Here is a 22,804-nt window from a genome sequence, read left to right on the forward strand (position 1 = left end):
CGAGATGTGAGGTTGTGTTTTTGGTTCACCTGTGAGGTCCACCACTGGATTTCTTCAGCCCACTAACTGCAGTATTGAGTTCATGTCGCCTACACGTCGTCAAGGACGTTTTTGAGCAGAGTCAGTGCATCCTTCTCATAGTGAGTAACACAGATAACGAAAGAAATGCAAAGTGAGCAGACGAATCTCTGACTGGCGCCTCTCACAACGTTTACCAACAGAATGTCGCCTTGGCAAAGGAACTGTTTGCTGTACACTCATAGTGATAGCACCGATAAAGCGTGTACCTTCTCAGCTTGTTCTGAACAAGTTGAGTCTGAGGAATTTAGGCCTGCCATGACAATGACTAAAGGACTGTTTTGAGCATGTGCGTATTGTTGCCGTGGTGCGTTGCCCCCTACTGAATAAAGAAGTCTCATGTTGACATTAGAGAGCTTTTACATTGGGATCTGATAGCAGCATTCCAATTGAACTCATCTGACACATGAGAACATCTTGAAAGCAAACACACCCCAAAGAGTGTGAAGAGGTGAGTCAAATCTCCTCACTACAAAGGGACTTTATCGACAAAGCTCTTTGAGCACTGGCGCGAGATGAAAACTTGAAAGTAGCAATAGGGGGGCTCTTTTGGAGTTGAAAGTTTACCAGAATGGGAGTTTGGGATCAAGGCCCGACTCTCAGCTCACCCAAGTCTTGGTTGAAAAATAAAAATGAGATATCGGAGACACCAGTTTCAAACTTGGGCAAGTTCATATGAGTTACTTCAGAGGAGAGAAGTGTGGGAAGGAAGGGAGTGTTACCGAGGTGATGAGTCACAGCGACTTTCATCGCTCTATGTTTGTAGCTCTCCCTTCTTTGGCTTTGTCATTCTGTACACTTGTCAGAAAAAGCAGATTTTATATGACAGAAAGGTGAGTAAAAGAGTCAAGATGGCTGCTGCAGTTACATCTCTCTGTGACTTTAATTAACCACCTTTCTGCCTCATCATAATTCCAGAATAGCGTCTCAAACTATTTTTATAAGACCTGACGAGCCTGTCTGTTGAATTAATGAAGCCCCACAGTTGCAATCACAGCCAAAATTTCCAGTTTAGGGATGGATGCCCCGAGGCTGCTTTTTACATGGACGTTTTCTTTACTTCATCCCAGCCTTCTAAATTTGAGATGAGCAGGCCTAATTAGAGGGTGAATTTCATTGCTTTGCATTGGCTGCACAAGTGAGCTCACATTCAACCCTAAAGCACACGAGCAGGCTATTTTGGTTTCCTTGCAGAATTCGGTTTATACTGCCACGAGTGTTGCAAAACAGCTCATAGCTCAGCATGTTTTTTCCTGTCACACCTCTTCTAATGCAATAATAACGTCACGAGAAAAAGTTTTCAGAATTGTGACTTTACTTTACATGGACTATTATGTTCAAAATTTGGCCAATGACAATATATATATATATATATATTTCATTTTCAAGGCAGGGGGATTCCACCTGAGAGTAAAATATGTCTAATTACTACAGTTTTATAGTCTTACATTCCTTTTGGTCTCTGCCCTCTACATCACACAAGGACATGGTGGCGTGTCGATTACCAATCAAAAGGGGGCGTTCCAAGGGCAATTAGTTACTTACCAATTGCTCCAAAATGGATTGGTATTATTGGAAATGACTGCCAGTGTCATTTTCTTGACTGCCACCGTGGGGGACCTAGTTTCAAGACCCCGACTGGACCATCCGCCAACATCCCCCGGACTCACGGTTGTGGTGTCCTTGAGCAAGACACTGATACCCCAAAATGCTCCCCGGGCGCTTCAGCTGCCCCCTGCTCCAATGTGTACCACTAACGTGTATGTATTCACTGTGATGGGTTAAATTCAGAGAACAAATTTCGTGTGCATGCATGCATGTTCTTGACAATGAAAGGTGATTCTTCTTCTTCTTCTTCTTCTTGAGCAAAAAAAAACAACAAAAAAAAATCAACCTGTTCGTGAAATATGGACCATTAAGACCACCCCCATACCTCTGAGGAGCAGCATTGTGTCATCTTCTTTCGTGGCTTGGGTGAAAATGACTTTTTTTCGATATAATTTTTTAACACACATATAGTGTTACATACTGCAGGTACTTAAGTATGTTAAAAGTCAAAAGCATCATAACGAAGAGGAACAGAATTTCAATGGGAGGGTAATGATTTGAAACATTTACCACACTTACCCCACCACCACCATTTTCAAAAAAATAGGCAGCTCACAAAAGCTGCACTGTACTTGTTTGTGTACTTGTTTTTTTTGAAAGCACTTTTCATAACATGTTCTCTTTAAGAGAATAGGATTGCAACATTATGCAAGGTGTGGAACTGACAACAGCAATACATATTTGACAAGGAAACAGCTCACGCCGACAAAGTCATTTCGCATGTTCAATAACAACAAGCCGTGGTTCACTGCCAAACTTAAGCAACTTCACACACAAATGTTCAATAGATCTCTGGAAGCCTGCGTAGTACCATCCTGTTTCAAACGCTCCACCATCATCCCAGTTCCCAAGAAACCTGCAATCTCGGGTCAGAATGACTACAGGCTTGTCAACCCTGACATTTGTGGTCATGAAGTCCTTTGAACGCCTCGTGTTGGACCACCTCAAGAGGGTCACAGGTCCCCTGCTGGACCCCCTGCAGTTTGCCTACAGAGTAAACAGGTCTGCGGATGACACAGTCAACACGGGACTGGACTTCATCCTAGAACACCTCGACAGCGCGGGGACCTACGCGAGGATCCTGTTCCTGGACTTCTGCATTCAACACCATCATCCCCAAACTCATCTCCTCCAGGCTTTTCCAGCTCAGCGTCTCACCTACCATCTGCTGGTGGATTTACAGCTTCCTGACGAGCAGGACACAGCAGGTGAGGCTGGGTTAGGCCACCTCATCCGCATGCAGCATCAGCACCGGGGCACCCCAAAGTTGTGTCTTCGCTCCGCTGCTCTTCTCTCTGTACACAAACGACTGCACCTCAACACACCTGGCTGTCAAACTCCTGAAGTTTGCAGACGACACCGCAGTCATCGGCCTCATCAAAGACTGTGATGAGTCTGCATATTGAGAGGAAGTGGAGCGGCTGGAGCTGTGGTGCGGCTGACACAACCTGGAGCTGAACACGCTCAAGACTGTAGAGATGATCGTGGACTTCAGGAGGCATCCTTCGCCACTGCTGCCCATCACGCTGCCTTTTGTCAACCGTCGAGACCTTTAAGTTCCTGGGAATTACAGTCTCGCAGGACCTGAAGTGGGCGATCAACATCAACTCCATCCTCAAAAAGGCCCAGCAGAGGATGTACTTCCTGCGGCTACTGAGGAGGCATGGCCTGCCACAGGAGGTTTTGAGGCAGATCTACACAGCGGTCATCGAATCAGTCCTGTGTTCTTCCATCACAGTCTGGTTTGGTGCTGGGACAAAAAAGGACAAACTCCGACAGCAACGGACAATCAAAACTGCTGAAAAGATTGTCAGTACCCCCCTACCGACCCTTGAGGACTTGCACGCTGCCAGAACTAAGACAAGAGCGTGCAAAATCCTCTTGGACCCTTCACATCCTGGTCACCACCTCTTCCAGCTCCTTCCCTCCGGTAAGCACTATCGATCAATGCAAACTAAAACCAGCAGACATTCCAACAGCTTCTTCCCTCTTGCTGTTAACTTCTTAAACAGTTAACTTACAATTACATTTTTTTTCTTGAAATTGTTGTCACATTTCTGTCGGGCCAATTATACATTACTCGTGCACTCTCTGTAGTAGTCTTGCCACTCTGCACTATTTGCATATCTGTTGTTGACCTATACTGGCCACTCATGTGCTTGAGAAGCATCTGCACCATTTGCACAATTAACATTGTCCCAGATTATATCAATTACCACCTTACTGGTAACCTTGTATTGCTCAGTGACTGTGTTTTTTATGTCTCAAAATTATTCTCTGTCAGTTGACTGACGGTTGTCGTACTAGAGCGCCTTCAACTACTGGAGACAAATTCCTTGTGTGTTTTTGACATATTTGGCAAATAAAGATAATTCTGATTCTGATATTTATTTATTTCTTTTTATTTATTTTTTTTGCTAGTACTCTACAGCAGGATTGTTTTAATATGAAAAACAATTCTTGTGGCTTTGTAAAAGCTTTACAAACTACTAGGCTATGCTTGTCCATGCCTCTGAGCTTGCATTTGGGAGACACGTTGCTATGAAAATACTATATCCCATGAAACACGATAATCCGTTGCGATTTAGATCAAGTATTTAAATAAGGAGGTAATTAAGGTATACAATGTGTTGAAGTGATTAATGCAAATTTCCTAATTGTGAGCCCAATAGTAAGCCTAACCAAATTAGTTCATTTTCCTTTTAATTACTAAGCTTTACTTTGTATACAGAATCTGAGGAAATGCAGGTTTAATTAGTCCACCAGATTGTTCTTGTGAATAATATTTTATTAACATTTTTATGACTTATATGCTTGATCGTCCAAGTGCCCCGTGACACATTGCTTTCCACTTACAATAACTCTGCATTGCCAAAAGCTAACGGCCTGAGGTTTAGCTCATTACTTCGATCCGAGTTATCCTCATGCCTCGCTTCAGTCCAGCAAGCTTTTATGAGGGTACTTTTCTCTGACTCACTAGCACAGCTGAGCAGGGAAATCCGTCTCTCTTCACGGTCTAGTTAGGATGACTGATGCAAATATGTTGCTGCTGAGTACAGACACTGACACCGTCGTAAAACTGACCCACATACTGTGTGTCTGTGTGTGTGTGGGAGAGAGACACAAAGAGATTCCAATTCATGCCGACCAATTATTATACTTACTTTTTAAGCAGTTTTATACAATGCCAAAAATTTGAGACCTGCATTGAAACCTTATGATAAACAATATAGAAGACAGATTCATTGATCTTTCGCTAATTTTGCAAAATGTTAACTCAATGCCTGGATAATCCTTACAACATTCAGGAGGGTGTGCAATTAGGTAATTGATTTGAATATTTTAGGAAAGACTCGCTCTGTACTGTAATGTTCCAGAAGGTCCATGCTGTGGTAATAGTTAATTACGCACGCAACCACTGAGCCAGCCAGACAGGTAACTAAGTGAAATGTTTATGTGGATTAATTACTGTATGAATATGTTAAAGGCCTACTTAAAAAGTATTCTACCAGATATGGACTTAAAAACCATACAATTAAAACATTTAGTATAGGGTGAGTTGACCTAAAATCATTATTTCATTCCCATTCTAAGCCAAACACGACTACCTTTATAAAACTTGTGCGAATGTCTTCTTCGGTGACAGGCTCAATAATAATTTATAATTCCACATGATGTCAAAATGAACTCAGAAATCTTTGGAAGTATTTTGTCTGTCAATTTAAAGAAAGCTGAATGTAAAATAAACATGCACTTTAGGTATGTAAAAATAATACTAGTGCAGGTGCTTATTAAAGTAAAGCCAATGATGGTATTAGAATGATGCGATGCAGTTGTACACCAAACCACAAGCATTTTGATAAACGCACTGTACTATTGCTTGGAAATGAATAGTTCTCTGACTATGGTGATCAAACGTAAGCCCACTTTAAACTGTACATGTGTGTCTAATGTGGCATTTTTTAATAACTTGTTTGCTTGCTGTGAAAAAAAAGATGATGGCATTTCACTTGCTGAGCCTGCTTTTTGCTGGGGGTTTATTCATGTGATCATTTTGTTTTGTTAGCTAATAGCTAATATTTGTTAGGATATGAGTAAAATATTGATAACAATAGATAAAAATAAAAATAAAACATGTCACGTGACCCTCTCTTTACCACTCCTGTTTGTATTCCACGTGAGCATTTGTGATACTACTGCTCGTTAACCTTTCCTAATGCGACCTGCAATTATTAATAACACTCGGTGGGAAAGGTCAATCGATGGCGCACGTGTGTTTGTTTTTTTCACAGGGAAGGCTTATAAGATGTGTTAGTGTCTCCATGCAGGAGGTATAGACATGCTTGTCACTGAACTAGTGTTGCTAAAATTGAATTTGCTCTTAATAATTAACCAGGACTCGTCGTTAAATGTTGTGCTGTGTTTGCGTGTCCTTGGCTGTGGGAGAAACACTTTCTAATGATGATTTGCTGTCAAGTGTGATATGTGCTCGAATCCTCAGTTGCTTCTACCCATGCCCTGGCATTTATTTATTTATTGAAAAGATGCAATGTTTACGTTATGGTAATATTCACATATCAGTGGATAATTAACATTTGGAGCCACTGGCCATTCATTACACCCATTATTACCTGAAATACAATTAGGGAAGTGTAACAATTACAACATACTCATCTGCAGACAGTCACCTTAGTCATGGGTGTAATCACGACATAGCTGGAGAGCATGTAACTAAAATCAAGTTGACCTCATGGAATATGAAGAAGTCAAATGTTTAGATTTGACCTTGCTGGCAAGGTTTGAATTTATTGTCCAGAATAAGTTTGAGGTTTTTTTTTTCTTTTTAATAGTGTAACAGTATTTGAATGTGGCCCATAAAGAAAATAACAGTGAAGCACTGTAAGTCGAATGCCCACGTGAATGTAACAGATATGAAGTTTTCATAACCACACAGTTTTTGTCCGTGCATTATTGGACACGACATTTTGGCGATGAGGATGGAGCTTCATTTCTTTCCTCGTTCCTAACCGCCAGTCCCGTGGTGCACCTGGTATGAATATTAGAAACTAGCGGCAATTAGAATAACTGAAACTAGTGATGCTAACTGCTATTCTCATCCACAACAAGCTTATTTTCGTCCTCTCGGACCCGCGCTGACGTATAAAGACTGTGCCACCTTGTTGGCCGGGCATTTTGCTGCTCCACCGAGCGTTGTAGTCTGGTATGGCAGCAGAGCCGCTGAAATTGGCCGACTGGAAGACAGGATGCCAGCAACACAGGATTAGCAATTAGTCGACTTCAAGCTTTAAACATTGATGTGGACTAGTAAAGTTGACTGATCATTCCAAGCCCTAGATGCCACCACAGAAAGTTACCATCCATCCATCCATTTTCTGAGCCGCTTCTCCTCACTAGGGTCGCGGGGGTGGTGGAGCTATCATCGGGCAGGAGGCGGGGTACACCCTCAACTGGTTGCCAGCCAATCGCAGGGCACATACAAACAAACAATCATTCGCACTCACATTCACACCTATGGGCAATTTAGAGTTGTTAAGTAACCTACCATGCATGTTTTTGGGATGTGGGAGGAAACCGGAGTGCCCGGAGAAAACCCACGCAGGCACGGGGAGAACATGCAAACTCCACACAGGCGGGGCCGGGGATTGAAACCCCCGGACCTCAGAACTGTGAGGCAGACGCTCTAACCAGCCCCCACCGTGCCGCCAGGTTACCAGTGAGAGGAAAAATTCAGTTACGTTACATAGAACCACAAATGCTGGTTTGCTTCGTAAACCCACGAGCTATTGATTTCAGCGAGTCGTCCGTTTTGTTGCTCAAATACAGCAATGGTGATTAAATTGCCCTAAAGTGATAACCCTCATTGTCAGCTAGTCTACTTGTCAGTTCAACCTCTACTTACGACACTACTCGCCACAATAAAAAATTGGGAATGTGGCCTTGCCTCTCTCTCTCTCTCTCTCTCTCTCTCTCTCTCTCTCTCTCTCTCTCTCTCTCTCTCTCTCTCTATATATATATATATATAGGAAGTCGTTTAGTTACGACGTTTCGACTTTACAACGCCCATGCCTCATCCGCCATTTTGTCCCAGCACCTTAGTGTTTCTGCTTAGCTAGTGCATAGTGCTTGTCTGTGTTTGTGCACGGGGAGTATCTTTGCCTTTTCCGCCCTCCTTTTTTCACACTGTCAGCAGTAATGGTAAGTACAGTATCTTATTTTTTTATTTTAATGTATTTTAGTTTCTTTATACGAAGTGTTAACCTTTCCTGCTACGGTCGCCTGACCGTGGTCAGGAGACGCAGGGGTTAACTCCCTTCTCTCGTGGCGGCAACAATAAAGGCACGGAGCACCGATTTGCTGCTTTAATGGCTTTATTAGCGCCTTTGCACATTCGACATCAACGGGTCCTCCGCTAATCGCTACTCTTCCCCGGTCATCGTCACTACACTTGCTACTATACACACTCGCACCGGCGTGCACTCTTTCCTCCTTTACAGTCCCGCCGGACGACGCCTGCGCAGTCCCGTCTCACTCCCACATCGACGCATATATATATATATATATATATATATATAGAGAGAGAGAGAGACTCTCTGGTCGCAAAGCCCATATCATTATTGTCTGAGTTACTGCCACCCCAGTTTAGCTTTTTTTAATTTTTATTTTTAAATAAACCTGTCCTGTTCAGCTGCATGGCCTTGCAGAATGGGCTTGCCATTGTGCTGGAACAGTTTTGCTGTGCAACAGGGGAGTTTGAAATACTCCTGCGGCTTATTAAAAAAAAAAAAAAGAAATATTATTCTGATGTTTATTGAAAATGCAGCAGGACAGAAAAGGGTTTTAGGGGACAGACAGAGAGATAGAGTAGACAAGGGGACTATGGGTGAAAACCACAGCAGAACAATAGTGAGACAGTCTAGATATTTGAACAGAAGTAACATTGCAACAGTCATTTGTAGGTTGCGGGGGGCACCCAGTGAAGACATGCAATAACTAAGCAAGAGAACAAGAGAGGACAGACAAAAGAAGGACACCATGTGGAAAAATGAGCAAGGCAGTGCTATTGACGAGTGGTGCGGTGGGATTGTTTTTTAGTGTCTCAACACCTGTAAGAACCTGTGAGTTGATATGTTAGTATAACCCGTGTTGTTGTTAGTGATCCCAGCACAAGTAATTAAAGCCTATAGCATTTCTTTCAAACTTATGAGTGAATGAACACCATATCACATGCAGGTTAGTCAAGTGGTGTAAGGAGTTGCTGAGCCGGCACATTGAGGAAGGGTCTAGCGAGTCAGTGAGCCCGTCCAGCAGAGGATCCATCCAAGGGGACGCCACCGACCCCCCAGGGAGGTCTCAAGCCTGACCGAAGCGCCCCGACCCGTCCCAAAGGGACGGGCACGGGTACCGGACCACGGCTAACCACCCATCCCCCAACCACCCCTCCCCTTACCCAGCGAGCCCGCCGCTGCCACCATACCTGGAGAGCATGGGGACCCCACCCACCAACAGGGCCCAACGCAGGAGCCAGCAACCACCCAAAACCGGTCACAGCCCGCCAAAGCGAGCCCGTCGTGAGCAAGGACGGGCGAGAGCGCCAAGAGGGGGGAGAGCAAGGCGGGGCCTAAATGGGAGGGGGTGATCTCCACCCCTCTGCGGCGTGACAACGGAGGGGGGCGCGCAGACCCCAGGTGTCAAGCCAAGCAAAATGTGAAAACCCACCCCCCACCTTATTACTATGGCAACCACTGGCACCCAGTTTAGCTTTTATGTGAGATGACTTGCCTTAAGTAATCTTCTCCATGCATGTTTAGAACCGTGTCCTTCATTCATCAGAAAAAAACATTGAGTACACAATTTATTATTATTATTATTTTTAATGATTATGTATTGGGTTGAACACATGTTCTTATTATGTTGTATTATTTACAGCAGTAAAGGCCCTTTTACACCGTATGATGATGATTAAAATGCTTCTTAAACCTATGAAATGATGGCTAAAAAAACTGAACAGCTAAACTGACTGCGCTCATTGTGACATGTCATTCACTTTGTTGGTTTAAGACATTTTTGGCTGGTTTTGGTTCCGTTGTTTTTTTTCTTGCATGAATTCCTCCTCAAATTACTCACAAGATATGAAAAAAAAAATGTCAAAGTGAATGTCTTTGGTTTGACCTGGAGTGAAAAGAATGCTTGTGTATTCAGTCCTTCTTTGGGTTTACCACGCCTGAACTTGCACTTGAAAATATATTAGGAGGAAATGTAACATAACCTCAAAGGCAGGTTTTTTTTTTTGGTAACCTGTACCCCCTGGTGGCAATTGGGAAATATGGGGAGTTAAAACACGTAAGGCAGTGGTCAGCAAGAGTAAATACCACAGAGGAAACCACAAAGAGCGAAGTAGGTTCCACCCTAACAACAATTCATCCTTTACAAACGTTAAAAAGAGAGTCAGCGGAAAAGACAGAAGGCTTTTTAGACAATCCAGATTCAGTTATGAATAACATTTCATTTCAAATTTACATTCAGGTGACCTTGTATTGGACTGAGCAGTGTATTTCATTTAAAGATGTCTTTCAGGCAACATTCCAAAAAGTTGCCATATTCTTCCACTTGGAATCCACCTTCAAACAGGCTGCGTGTTGTGCACATCAGTGGTGTTAAACATACATGTGTGCAAAAATTCCGCTTTCATTTAATTGCAACCCACCAGTGAGAAACCTCATATCCAATTTTGGGACCCAAATCACGTTTTGGGAAACAAGCCGCCACAACTCATTGCAGATTCATGTTGTCTCGCTATGCGATTTCCAATCTGACTGAGTCCTGATAACAGCAACATTGCTGTTACTCATTCCCTCAGATCTGTTGCCTCCATCTCGCCTAATCAGATTCCTCTGGTCGGGTTATTTATCATCGCCAGCTCTGACTGTGAGTGATGCTCGGCTAATGGGTTTAGCATTCAAATCTGCTGGCTTGATGCGACAGAATCCCGACAAGGGTTGTCATTCCTGCGGCGGCGGCACCCTCAGAGTGGCATAAATAACAAGCAAATAACTATGTTGAAATATTCATTCATGGCAAGCTTGTTATTTTAAAATTTTGCACATGTATATCTATTCATTTTTATGCATTAACTATGATTTGTATTGATTTTAAAGATATTCAAATGAAAAGGAGACCGAAAGGAAGAAAGTAAGAGACAAAGAAATAGTTGGATGTGATACAAGATAAAATAATGAGAAGTCCCTTCATATACCATGCAGGCATGAAAAAGAGGTTGTGCTGTCTACCTGCAGTGCAATTTTGTATATATTTAACATTTAAAAAGTCTTTCAGTTAATTCGGGATTGGGCTAGGTCAGCTGTGAGAAATAACAGGTTCCTGTTGTTTCATAGTAAGGAATATGACGTCCCCTTTTGCACTGAGTGATACCACTCATTCAGCCTGGTGACTTATTTGGAAATCGTTCGGCTTTGGAGCGTCAGACTGTTTCAACATATTCGACTGGGAAGAAAACAGCAGCCAAAAAAAAACAAAAACAAAACTCCTGGACGTGAAACAGACATCATTTGCAGTCTTTATCGCATTGTGTCCCATATGGAGATTTTACAGCCACATCAGCTAAAGTTAAGCTGCGACTGAGCAGTTGAGTCTTAAAATTCTTAATTTAACTAAAACATTTGGGGATCTCGTAGGAACAGTTTTGAGAAGGAGGTGCACAAATCTAAGTCCTTATAGGTAATCTTGGATGAGTTTCATGTGGAAGAACTTGAGATACCTGATCATTAATCCGCTCGGGTTGAACTAGAACTAAAACTCTGAACCAGGGCCTCGCATCCAGTACCAGTGACCTATGACACAAATATTATTCTGGTTGAATGGAAGTGGGGAAGCTTAGAAGCTTAAATAGCTACGAGGGGGGGGGGCTTCTGTGAGGAACTTCTGTCTGTTATGCTAACATCATCTGGCACCTTGCCTTAAATGTTGTTTCATCATTTGTGATGACAGAACTCTAAATGATGAGGCAGCTGCTTTTTCATTTTCCTTCATTACTTCCATGCAGCAACATGAGGTTGAACATCTGATTTAATAGTTGATTTATTGCCATAAATGAAACAAGAGCAGCGCTAAACAAGACTGTGTGTCCATGTGCTGGTATCACACTTGTCAGTGTTGACTGCCCCACCACCTGTTCGAATTAAAAGGCTCCATATGTGTAGACTTTAATGTGATTTATGAGAAACATTCTGAGAGACACGGCTTCAATGCTCACAAGTATGCTGCTTTAAATGTTTAAGGACTTTGGATGTTAAAGTGATTATCTTATAATGTCCATTTATACAGGTGCCTTAAGGATAAGACACAAATAAAATTTCTGCATCATTTCAGACAAGTCTGGACGTGTGCAAATGTTCAGTTGGCCTTTTGTTTTTTAATCCGTAGACGCCTGCAGACACACGTGGGGCACCAGTTGACCTGGTTTCTCTGCCTCCTTTTCCAGTCCCAAAACTGTCTCTTCGCACATCTGGATGACCCGATACGACGTTGACGTTGAACAACTTGTTCAACAAGTACCTTTTTGACAAGGTGTAGAAGCCAATGGGAGTAGGAGTTGTTGTGTGTGTTTGTGTGGTTGCGTGTGTTTGTGTGTGAGAGGTGGGTGGCGGGGCTTGGGGGAGCGGTCGTCGTGACATGTCTCAGCTGATGTTTTGGTGATCTGTATCACCAAACACATCATATAAGTCTACTTGGTTAGAAAGTAAATGAGCACTGAATTTTGTCAGACTTCCATGTTAGTAATTATAGTTACAGTATGTCTTAACATATTTGATGCTTATATTTTTTATTGCATGTAACTCAATGATGAGGCAATGCAAATACCGTAACTTCTCGTGTATAATGCGGACCCATGTATAATACGCACCCCAAACTTGACCTCAAAATTCTAGAAAACCCTTCTAACTATGTATAATGTATTTTTACAATGCATGATTTTGCTTCCACCCATATGAACAAAAACATGAATTATTATCTGTATTTTGTTAGTGTTTTCAAAGAAGTATTCTGAAGTTAATCACTTTATTTGAACAAGGAATATTTTTTTATTTACTTGCACTTATTTTGAAATTCATGGCCCTACTTTTATTTAGTAAATGAGAAAACACACAGTTGCGCTCATATGTTTGATTACCCAGGCAGAATTTGTAAGATGGGTAAAATTCTTTAAAGGAAACATGAAGGGCCAGGCAAGACACTTAATTTTATTTTAATGGGATTCAAGCATTTAAGAAAAGCATTATAATTAAAAAAACATAACCATAAAAAAATGAATGATGGTTGTTGTTCAGTCATCAGTCATAGTTTCACAAAACATTTCACAAATTCTGCCAGGGTATGTAAATTTATAAGCACAATTGTACATATATGCAGTCATACGTACCCCTGTCATATTGGAATGAAAGTGTACACCTTTCTCATAACCTCTAAGTGGTGGTGGCATTGGAATGAAATGGTACAGCTTTTTCATATCCTCTAGATGGCGGCATACATTTATAAAATGTGAACGTTCCCCCCCCCATTTCCCCCTATACCTATGTATAATGCGCACTATTGACTTTTGACAATTTTTGGGGGAGAAAATGCGCATTATAAACGAGAAATTACAGTACATGTTTTGGAAAATGCCTCTTAATCAGGTAATCAGAGGATTGGTTGCATCCTTTGTTCCGCATTAACCTTAATTCTTGAGAATGTCGACAATTTTAGGCTTCTAACTTCGTGGGAAAAATTTGGAAATGGTCTTTTTTTTTTTAAATTCCAAGCTTAAAGGCATAGTTGGATGAGTCTAGTGTGAAAGAACATGAATGACCCATACATCACCTTGACCTCTGACCTCACAAATGCTCACAAATTCTAACAAAAAACAAATTCTAACATCTTGTAGAAAATCTTCCCAGAAAAGCAGACGCTGTCATACTGGAGGACCAACTCAATATTTTCCTGTAAGGGTCGGTGTTCCAATAACTTTGTCCCATAATTATAAATTCATTATAATGACACTTGTTCTATCCTTAATATAGCAAGTCTTAGAAGAAATCAAGAGTGCTTATTATTGTGATTATACAGCCTATAATACTGTAATAAGTGTAATCATAGGGCTTTATAATGCTCTTTAGACATGTATGTTTTGGACATACTTGGCAAATAAAGATGATTCTGATTCTGATTCTGATTCTGATTTTATTTGTTATTTACAAAATTGTAGCTGTATTTTCTTGGTTAATCTGGTTAGTCATCATGAAGGTTTTTCTATCGCCAATGACATTGACTACATCCATCACCATTTGTCTTTGAAGACTTTCCAGTTTATAATCCAAGCAAATATAAAATTGTCACAATGTCGACATTTTCATCAGTCGAGGGTGTGTGTTCGTGTATCATTTTGAGTCACTGAATTTGCCGTGAATTTACATCTCCTACGCAGCTTTGTAATGACCTTTTTCTAGCTTTGACTGTTAATTGGAGTTAACACTGGCAAATCACTTCCGCACACGAACAAATATAGACGCACACGTGTTGTGACACAACCACTGCTCCCAAAGGCTATCACACATTGTCAAAGCCTACCTGATTAACCAGTAAGTTACTGTTCAAAAGTGATGTGAGTCATTCAGATGGGTTGGCAACACACCTTTGACACATTGTCATATTTTTATGGGTGATCTATTTATATATTTCTTTCCCATTATTTACTTGACAATTAGGATTCACTGATGTTAACGATCACCCAATGAGAAAAAAGTTTATTTTTGTGAAGGAAATCTGACAATATTACAAACCGAGTTTCAAATGTTGCCGTTCCTACTGTATCCAAAAATATCGGGCTCCACAGTCAGTAATTTAGGCTGCTGCTATGAGTCAAAGATGGTTTATTCATAGCATTATATAATTTTCTAGGAACCTTCTGTGATGTATGTTGTTTAATTTGCTCCCTTGTCTAAATCTGTCGCTTAGTCGTCAATACCTAACTTCAAAACTGGCACGTACGTATTATAGTATACTGTATATGTATGGGAGAGAGGAACAGACAGCTGTGTGATCGCGGCAAAGATTGAAGCCATTCCCCATCTGTGCTTGTGTGCAGTTTTTGTGACAAGAAAACCACAGATTATTGCACGTGAAATGTTATTCATACAAAGCAGCTCTAGCGTGACTATCCTCTTTCTGCAGCACTCAGCAGCCTGTTGGGGAAACATCACACAACAAATCCCAGTGAAAATAACAGTTTTCAAATCTCATCAGAGACATCCTTGCTCACTTTCTGTTCTTTTCCCGATGTCAGTGTCTGGGTTTGTGCGCACAGAGTGGTGCATTTGTGTTTTACCAGGAAGAAAACACAGGAGGGTTTTATATATATATGTAAGATTTTGAGTCATATGTTCAAATGTGTCAAATGAATTGGCCTCTGTGAGACTCGAAGACTTTTTCATTTTCAGGTGACAAACTACAACAAATTAAACAATACATTTTCAGAACTAAATATATATTTCATCAAGTAAGAATTAATCATTTTTTAATGGCAAATAAACCCAAAATTAGCAGATTTGGCAGTTTCTACATCTTTATTCTAATTGGAATCAAGGAAACGTAGAACATCCATAACATGAGCAGGACTCACTTTCAGTCACTATTTGCTCCAACACCCGTTTTTGTTAGTTTTATTTATTTATGTTTTTTTTTTTTTTCCCCACTGACTGGAAGAATGACATCATTGCAATCAAAAATGTAGCTTGTGTGCTCTGTACTGCTGCTCCCTCTTGCTGCTATACTAAGCAACACACTCAGGCCAGCATGTTGTCGGTTCAGCCATCTGGTACAGCTGTGACGCTTTCATTCCACAGTCAGTAATAGATTTGGTTCTTTCAGAAAGGCTATCGTGCACCACTCTGTATCAACTGTGCAGAGGTGGAGCAGCACTATTGCAGCAGGAGAGTCTGTTTTGGTGGTCTAGAAAGGTGGAATAAGTTGTTCTTGTTTAGAAATGTCAGAAAAGATATATTAAAAAGAATTCATGATGGTAGATCGCAACAATGTATTCCACTGGCATCCATCAATGGAACGAGGAGAGAAGTCAAAGTGACATTTAAAAACACAACGAATTACAGTTGAGAGTTGGGTTACATTGATCTTCTCGAGCTTCACAAGTACAGTGGGCACAAATAGTCGACACACCCCTTTTCAAATGTCAAGTTTTTGTCATATTGAAAAATGTGACCAAGATAAATCGTTTTGAAATGTTTTCCACCTTTAATGTGACCAATGAGCAGCACAACTCTTTCAAAAATATATTTTTTTCGAGAGGTGAAGTAAAAAATTACAATTGAGATAATGTGGTTGCAAAACTGTGCACACCCTCTTTTAACTGGGGATTTGTCTGTGGTCAGAATTAACCAATCACATTCAAACTCTCGTTAATTGGGAGTCAGCGCACTCCTGCGACCATTTACCTCCGATTAATCCCAAATCATGTTCAGATCAATCCTGAAGCTTTTGTGCTCACACTAAGTGGTATTTGGAACTGTTCATAATTTGCTCCACCTTGACCAAGAGCTTAGTTTCACTTGAATAAAAACAGCCCCAAAGCATGATGCTGTCTCCACCATTCTTCACGCAAGGTCTGGCTTTGTTTTGTGTTGAGCAGTGTTGTGTTTGTGCCAAACATGGGTTTAACTAACTTTACTGTAGTTTCAGTGACCATAGCAGAGTTGGCCACATGTGTTTGGGAGATCTCAAGTGTGTTTTTTGCAAAATGTAGCCTGGCTTGGATGTTTTTCTTTAGGGGATAAGCCTTCTGTCTTGCCAGGCGACCTGATAGCAAAGAGATAGGAAGACCACAGGAGTTTGTTCCACTAAACAGCCAGTACTAGCCACAAATTCCTGCAGCTCCTTCAATGTTTTTGTCAGCCTCTTGGCAGCCTCCCTGAGCAGTTCTTGTTTGGTCTTCAATTTTGGAGGGACTTGCAGTTTTCCATTCACTGTGTTCCATAGTTGATTTAATGCCTTACTAATTCTTCTGTACCATTTTTTTTGCCTGATACCTGTGAACAATGAATTCCTCTGATGTTGTGGAGGCTCTCTGCAGACCACCACTTTTGCAAGATGGGACTACCAAAATGTCAGGAAAAGCATAGAACAGTTGCACTTCATTTGGTCGTTCATCAGATGCAGTTTTATTGGTGGCAGGTTTGTGCTTCGTCACATTTAACATGTTTGAATGTGATTGGTTAATTCTGAACACAGCCACATCCCAATTTTCAATCGGGGTGTACAGGTTATAGTTCCAATTAATGATAGAAAAGGTCTGAAAATCATTTGTCTTTTTTTTTTTTTTTTTTAGCATCACAACAAAAAGCTTGCATTTGAACAGGGGGGTGTAGACTTTATATATCCAGAGTAAGCCATTTGACTTTAATTGGAATTCCATTGCTCTTGTCCAAATAATTCAAAAATGTAGGGCATTTTACTTCCTATGTTTCTGGATTATATCTTTTAATATCTTTTTAGGATGACAATGATTTACCTTCACCCAATGACAAAAAGTATCCTGACTAAATCGTATGTTCTTTGTCACCATTGTCCTCCAAGCATTTCTGTAGCAAGGTAGAGACCGCCAAACTTCAGTCCATCTGAGTTCACCCCATGCTACAAACAACTTAATTGGGGCCAATGAAGGACCAGGAAGTACTTCACTGTAACTTGTCAGCCGTCTTGTGTCCTCTGTGCCAAATTTGAAAGAAAGGGAACAATTGACACATGCTAAAGTCACATGAAAAAGAAGCGGATTCTGATATTAATTATAAGAACATCTGATCTGGGGAACATTCAAATTCAGGTGTTCTTGGTCATACATCTGGACTTAGAGCAGAAATAGGAAATCGTTGCATCTCGCTTTTCCCAGCCGTAAATTTACTTGCACTGGCATGTTTCAAACCACTGACCTTTCCTGTGCACAAAATTTAATTACACATGCTTTGTTGGCCATTTGACCTGAGCCAATTCCTTGTGCTACAATAATTTCTCGCTATACATGGGAATTAAAAAGCCCCAGCTTGCATTATATGGCTACTGCATGAATCAAAGTCTGGTAATAACATAGCAGACAACAGTGCAAGTCATATTCTTGCAAATAAATATTTCAAATGGAATTATTTCCCTCAGAAAAATCCTTGAACAGTAACTAAACAAGTGGTGGTTGCCAAGCAATCTGTAAGCGGTGCCTGTTGGGTTGGCACACTTCTTTAAAAATCATGGAAAATGTGGTCAAAGCACTCTATATTTTAAAATCTCTGACAGTCAGAAGTGGAGTCAACAAACCTTTTCGTAATGATTTGCACACTTGTGTAGAGTTTCTGTCTCTGCCAGCGTTCTAGTCCAAAGTAACCATCCATATCATATGCCTACCCATAATGGTGTGGCTGATTGATAAAATAATTTTCTGAAATACATCCTTCAAAAGTGTCAGATGTCTATTTGGCTCTGAGGCAGTGCTTCCAGGAGAGCCATCTTTTCTGAACAGGAGTTGTCAGCATTTCACTTCAACCTTGTAGTTGACAGAACAGACAGATGAGAGCATGGCTTCTGTAGCTTCTGCAGTTTTTTTCGTGTTTTTTTTTTTGGCTTCAACTTTTTTAATCCCAGTGTATTTACTGGGCGAAGGAGGCGGGCCCCCGACTCTGTCTGTCTCTGGTTCTCATTTTCTCCCCTATATTTGTCTGTCACTGTCTCCCTCAACCCAACCCCATACCGAACATACTCTCACAAAGCTTTTGCTTCTCAATGCCTGCGGTCATTTTCAGTCGGTGACTGAACTGACTGGCTTCCGTGTGTGTTTGAAACAGGAGGAGGGGAACTAATAAAGAAGGAAAACGAGCCCTGCTGATGACGCCATGGCTAAAGAGTAACAGGATGCAAAAGAAAGAAATTGGAGAAAGATGTGGGTGGCGTTGTACAGCGAGACATCTCCTTGATGTTAATCGTGGCCCACTGACCTTCCAGTCACCTGTTCTGGCGCACTGTCTGCTCTGGCACTCTGTCTCGCTGAAGTTGTAACACAAGGAAATCTATGGTCAGCTGAGCACAATCAGCTAAGGTTTGAGAAGGTAAACCCTCATCTGTTTCGAGTTTCCGCTGCAGGGTTTATCTGGAAGAGGATAGCTGCATCAGTGACGTAAATTATGTGACACAGTGTAACCTGCTAAATTACTGAACAGAGATGAAGGTGATATATATATATAAAAAAGGGACAACCTTGAAGTGGATACAACATTTCCAATTGAGTCTTCTAGCGCTTGGGTCGTTTATTAGTACACAAAAGCTTCATTTGAGAAAAGGTGTTTCCTGGTCTTCCAATTTTCTTCTGACGGGAAAGTTGGGTACAAATTTATTATAAAATACCAGTTCGAAACCAAACAACAGTGATTCAGGCTTTAGATGTTTGAGATGCATAGCATAACCCACCATAACATTTTTTTTTTTAAATCAAGATGAAAAAAATGGCTGTTCATTTCCATGACAAAAGATCAATCCATCTCAATGTGCTCATTTTCAACCAAACCATTGTTGGCCAAATTTGATCCAGTTTGTTTAATTTTGAATAGTCTTGTTTCTTTTGTGCGGCACTGGTTAGAGCGTCAGCCTCACAGTTCTGAGGACCCGGGTTCAATCCCTGGCCCCGCCTGTGTGGAGTTTGCATGTTCTCCCCGTGCCTGCGTGGGTTTTCTCCGGGCACTCAGGTTTCCTCCCACATCCCCAAAACACACATGAATTGGAGACTCTAAATTGCCCGTAGGTGTGAATGTGAAGTGCGAATTGTTGTTTGTTTGTATGTGCCCTGCGATTGGCTGGCAACCAGCTCAGGGTGTACCCCGCCTCCTGCCCGATGATAGCTGGGATAGGCTCCAGCACGCCCGCGACCCAAGTGAGGAGAAGCGGCTCAGAAAATGGATGGATGGATGGATGGATGTTTCTTTTGTTCTTTTCAATTATTCACACCCTTGATCATATCCAACAATTTGGAGGATTGCAATCTTTGAACCATTCTAAAGGCTGCTCATAACTTCTATCATAATCATAATCACACCCTGTTCTTGTCTGTCCCCCAAACCTTTCAAAACGCCAGATTTGGAGCCTTCTTCATCTCTGGTCCCATCTCTCTCTGCATATTACAACATTGTCTGTATGTCTCTGCAGTCTAGCTTCACCCTGCTCCACTCTGCCTCTTTGCTTCCATGTTATTTGAGAAGCGATAGTGAGAAAATCCCCCCGGTAGACTGACCCTACTTTGAACCTTTACTTGCTTTGACAGATTGCTCAAACATGAGCCTTTCATTTCAGAGGTTCGCTCACTCTTTTTAATGTGTTGTGTCTTTCACCGCAAATGGACTGCAGTAAAAAAGATCAAGTCCAGTTCCATTAATGTGATGTGAGCATTTTGTGTATTTGTCCAGTGTGGCGTCATTGATATAACTGGTGATTATGTGTCCGGATGGGGCCCATTTGTGAGATAAGGTTAGCTTTAGCGGCGCTAAGATCGGGCGCAGAAAGAGACAGTTCTAATAATTAAGTGGGTCAGGCCTCGACATATTCTACAATCAATTTATTAGATGTGCTTTTACTGTTCATCTCTTGTAGTCCCCACCCGGTGATTGTAATTCTACATTGATCTACAATCTTGTTGGCTGCAATTCTAAGACAATCATCAAGTGTTAAAGTCTTATTGTCTAATGTACAGTTTATATCACATCACACAAAATGGCCGAGCTGAAAGGGCAGTGTGTTAGTGTTCTGTTTCTTGACAGTGCCCCATAAGTACAGCAAATAAACAATCGCACATTTTAATCATGAATATGAACCCTCCGTTTCTAATGTAGTGAAAGGTCAAAGTGAAGCATTTTCATGATTCGTGATGATAAGGTCTATTATTAATCATTGTCAGCCCAGTGTGAACATAGCTGCCACATTGTTGTGAACAAAATGAACTATTATGGTGATCGAGGCTGAGGTTTTAAATGAAATTGCGTATTTCAAGCAGAAGGCCCATTGATGTGGATGTCAGAGAGTAAAACTCCTATGAGGATTTGGTGTAGTTTCAAATGAAAAAGCAAGGACTTTACAATACTAAGGTTAAATGTATATGACTGGGGAGAGTGAAGGAAAAAGGTGTGCAAAGATGGACAGATGAATCAGTACATTTGGAAGGGGTTTAGAAATTGGAAATGGGCAGGAAGAAACTCTGCTGGTAAAATATTTGACATGGTTGTTTGCCCTGTGCCAACCCAGTCCAATTGCTCATGCTCTCTCTCTCACTATCTGGCTCCATGTTGAGGAATACCTCAGCTAAAACTAAAGCCAGCTAAACACATAAAGACAATCGGGCACTTTTGTTCTCAATTTTGCCCCTTTCTGACCAATGACGACAAACACTAGATTATTTTACATTTCCTAAGATTATTTTATACTATCCTGTGGTCTGAGGTGTGTTAAGAGTGAATTTGCACCGATGATAGGATCCGAAACAGGTCGGTGCCGACATTCTTAAATATGAAACGGGTTCAAGATTTACAACCACAAATCTTCATGTGTGTGGGGAAATAACTCCGTGAATTGTAACTTGAAATGGAATGTAGCCAATCGAGAAGCGACCTGAATCAAGAACGAGGAAGCGGCCGTAAATGAAAACAAAAATGTTCTACCCGAAACACAAAGACCCCAGAAATGGAGGACCGGCTCCTGGAGTTGTGGGATGTCCAAGAGTGCTTATTTAACATCTTTGTCTTCCCTTTCCTTTTACCACTGCGGTGCTACCTCACAATTTCAAACCCCCAGAGGTCATACAGTTTGGAATTTGATCAAAATACAGAAAATAAATATGCCCTGAAGTTACACATAAACATGGAGGTCAATGGATTTCACTTTTCATGTTACCTTTTATACCAAATGATCACAGCACCCATCAATGCATAGGTGAAGTGTTTTGACTTCATGGTTTGTGGTAAACGTCTAATAGTAAATACATCCTCATGATTCGTCATTTAGGTCAAGAGAATGTTCCAGTGTGACTGGTACAGATTGTGTTGAGAGTTGGAGATTCCACTGTATTTGCTTAATGCGCTATATGCAGAATGTCACGTGACCAAACAGGTTCGCAGACTTCCTGTGTGTTACGCTAACGAGGATCATTTCGGGTTGATGAGGTGATAGTTTGAAGCTGGACTTGCGTAAATGATGTTTTCTTTATGGCTGGTGTGAAAAAAAAAGACATTGTAGACGTTTAAAGTTCCTATGGGTGTTATATCACTGTCCCCTTCACCATTCATTAAAAAAGTGAATACAAAAGTTGTGTAGTCATGCTGTGGGGAGATAGGTGTGCTTCTAATTCCTAATGCGTGTCGTGTGAATGGGGCGATTGGCGTGTCTTGTCAGTATTGCATCCTCAAGGGAAATTGTCTGTCTGTGTCTAACCATTTCCACTGACAATCTGGATCATTTATTTCCCCAGATTAGGGTCAGTCACATCGGGCATCTTAAATTGTCTGATTATTTTATGTCCAATGATTCTATTACCAAATCCAAGGAGGTCAAATCTTTGCCAGCTTTGAATCCTCGGCTACTTTTATAGAAGGAATATCGAAGTATTGCAAGTCAAATTATCACAGCTCAAATGTGTTCCAAGAAACAATTTACAGAAAGTATGGCTTGAATGCAGTCTATTCAATTTAAATGGACTATTTCTTACTTTGCGGTACTGTACTCTTACTTAAGTATGGATTCTTCACTGCTTCAGCCTAGCATTCAAGATCTGTCATCTGGGGAAGCAAAGTGTGTTCTATGATTTCATTTGTGCTTTCTCTATTCATCGTAGGTGGATCACATGCAGCTTCGAAGCTTTGAATCGGCATGTCAACATTGTGGAGCACTGACTGCTCTGGAGATGGTAAGCAAAACACGTGTGTGTTCTGAGTTATGGTTCATTCCCCCTCACAATAAAGCCAAGCTATTTGCATACATTTCTCTACAGTACTTCCCTAGTAATTAGGGTAAT

General features: G+C 41.2%; 1 long non-coding RNA gene across 1 annotated transcript in view; it reads left to right on the forward strand.

Annotated features, from left to right (window-relative positions):
* LOC133402206 (uncharacterized) overlaps positions 1-22,804 on the forward strand; it is an 80,538-nt gene that overhangs the window by 17,907 nt on the left and 39,827 nt on the right. The window contains exon 3 of the long non-coding RNA XR_009768499.1: positions 22,625-22,696. This is a non-coding gene — a long non-coding RNA (uncharacterized LOC133402206). The remainder of the gene's footprint in view (positions 1-22,624; positions 22,697-22,804) is intronic.

Source organism: Phycodurus eques, chromosome 4, assembly GCF_024500275.1.
Source record: "Phycodurus eques isolate BA_2022a chromosome 4, UOR_Pequ_1.1, whole genome shotgun sequence".
Taxonomy (NCBI): Eukaryota; Metazoa; Chordata; class Actinopteri; order Syngnathiformes; family Syngnathidae; genus Phycodurus; species Phycodurus eques.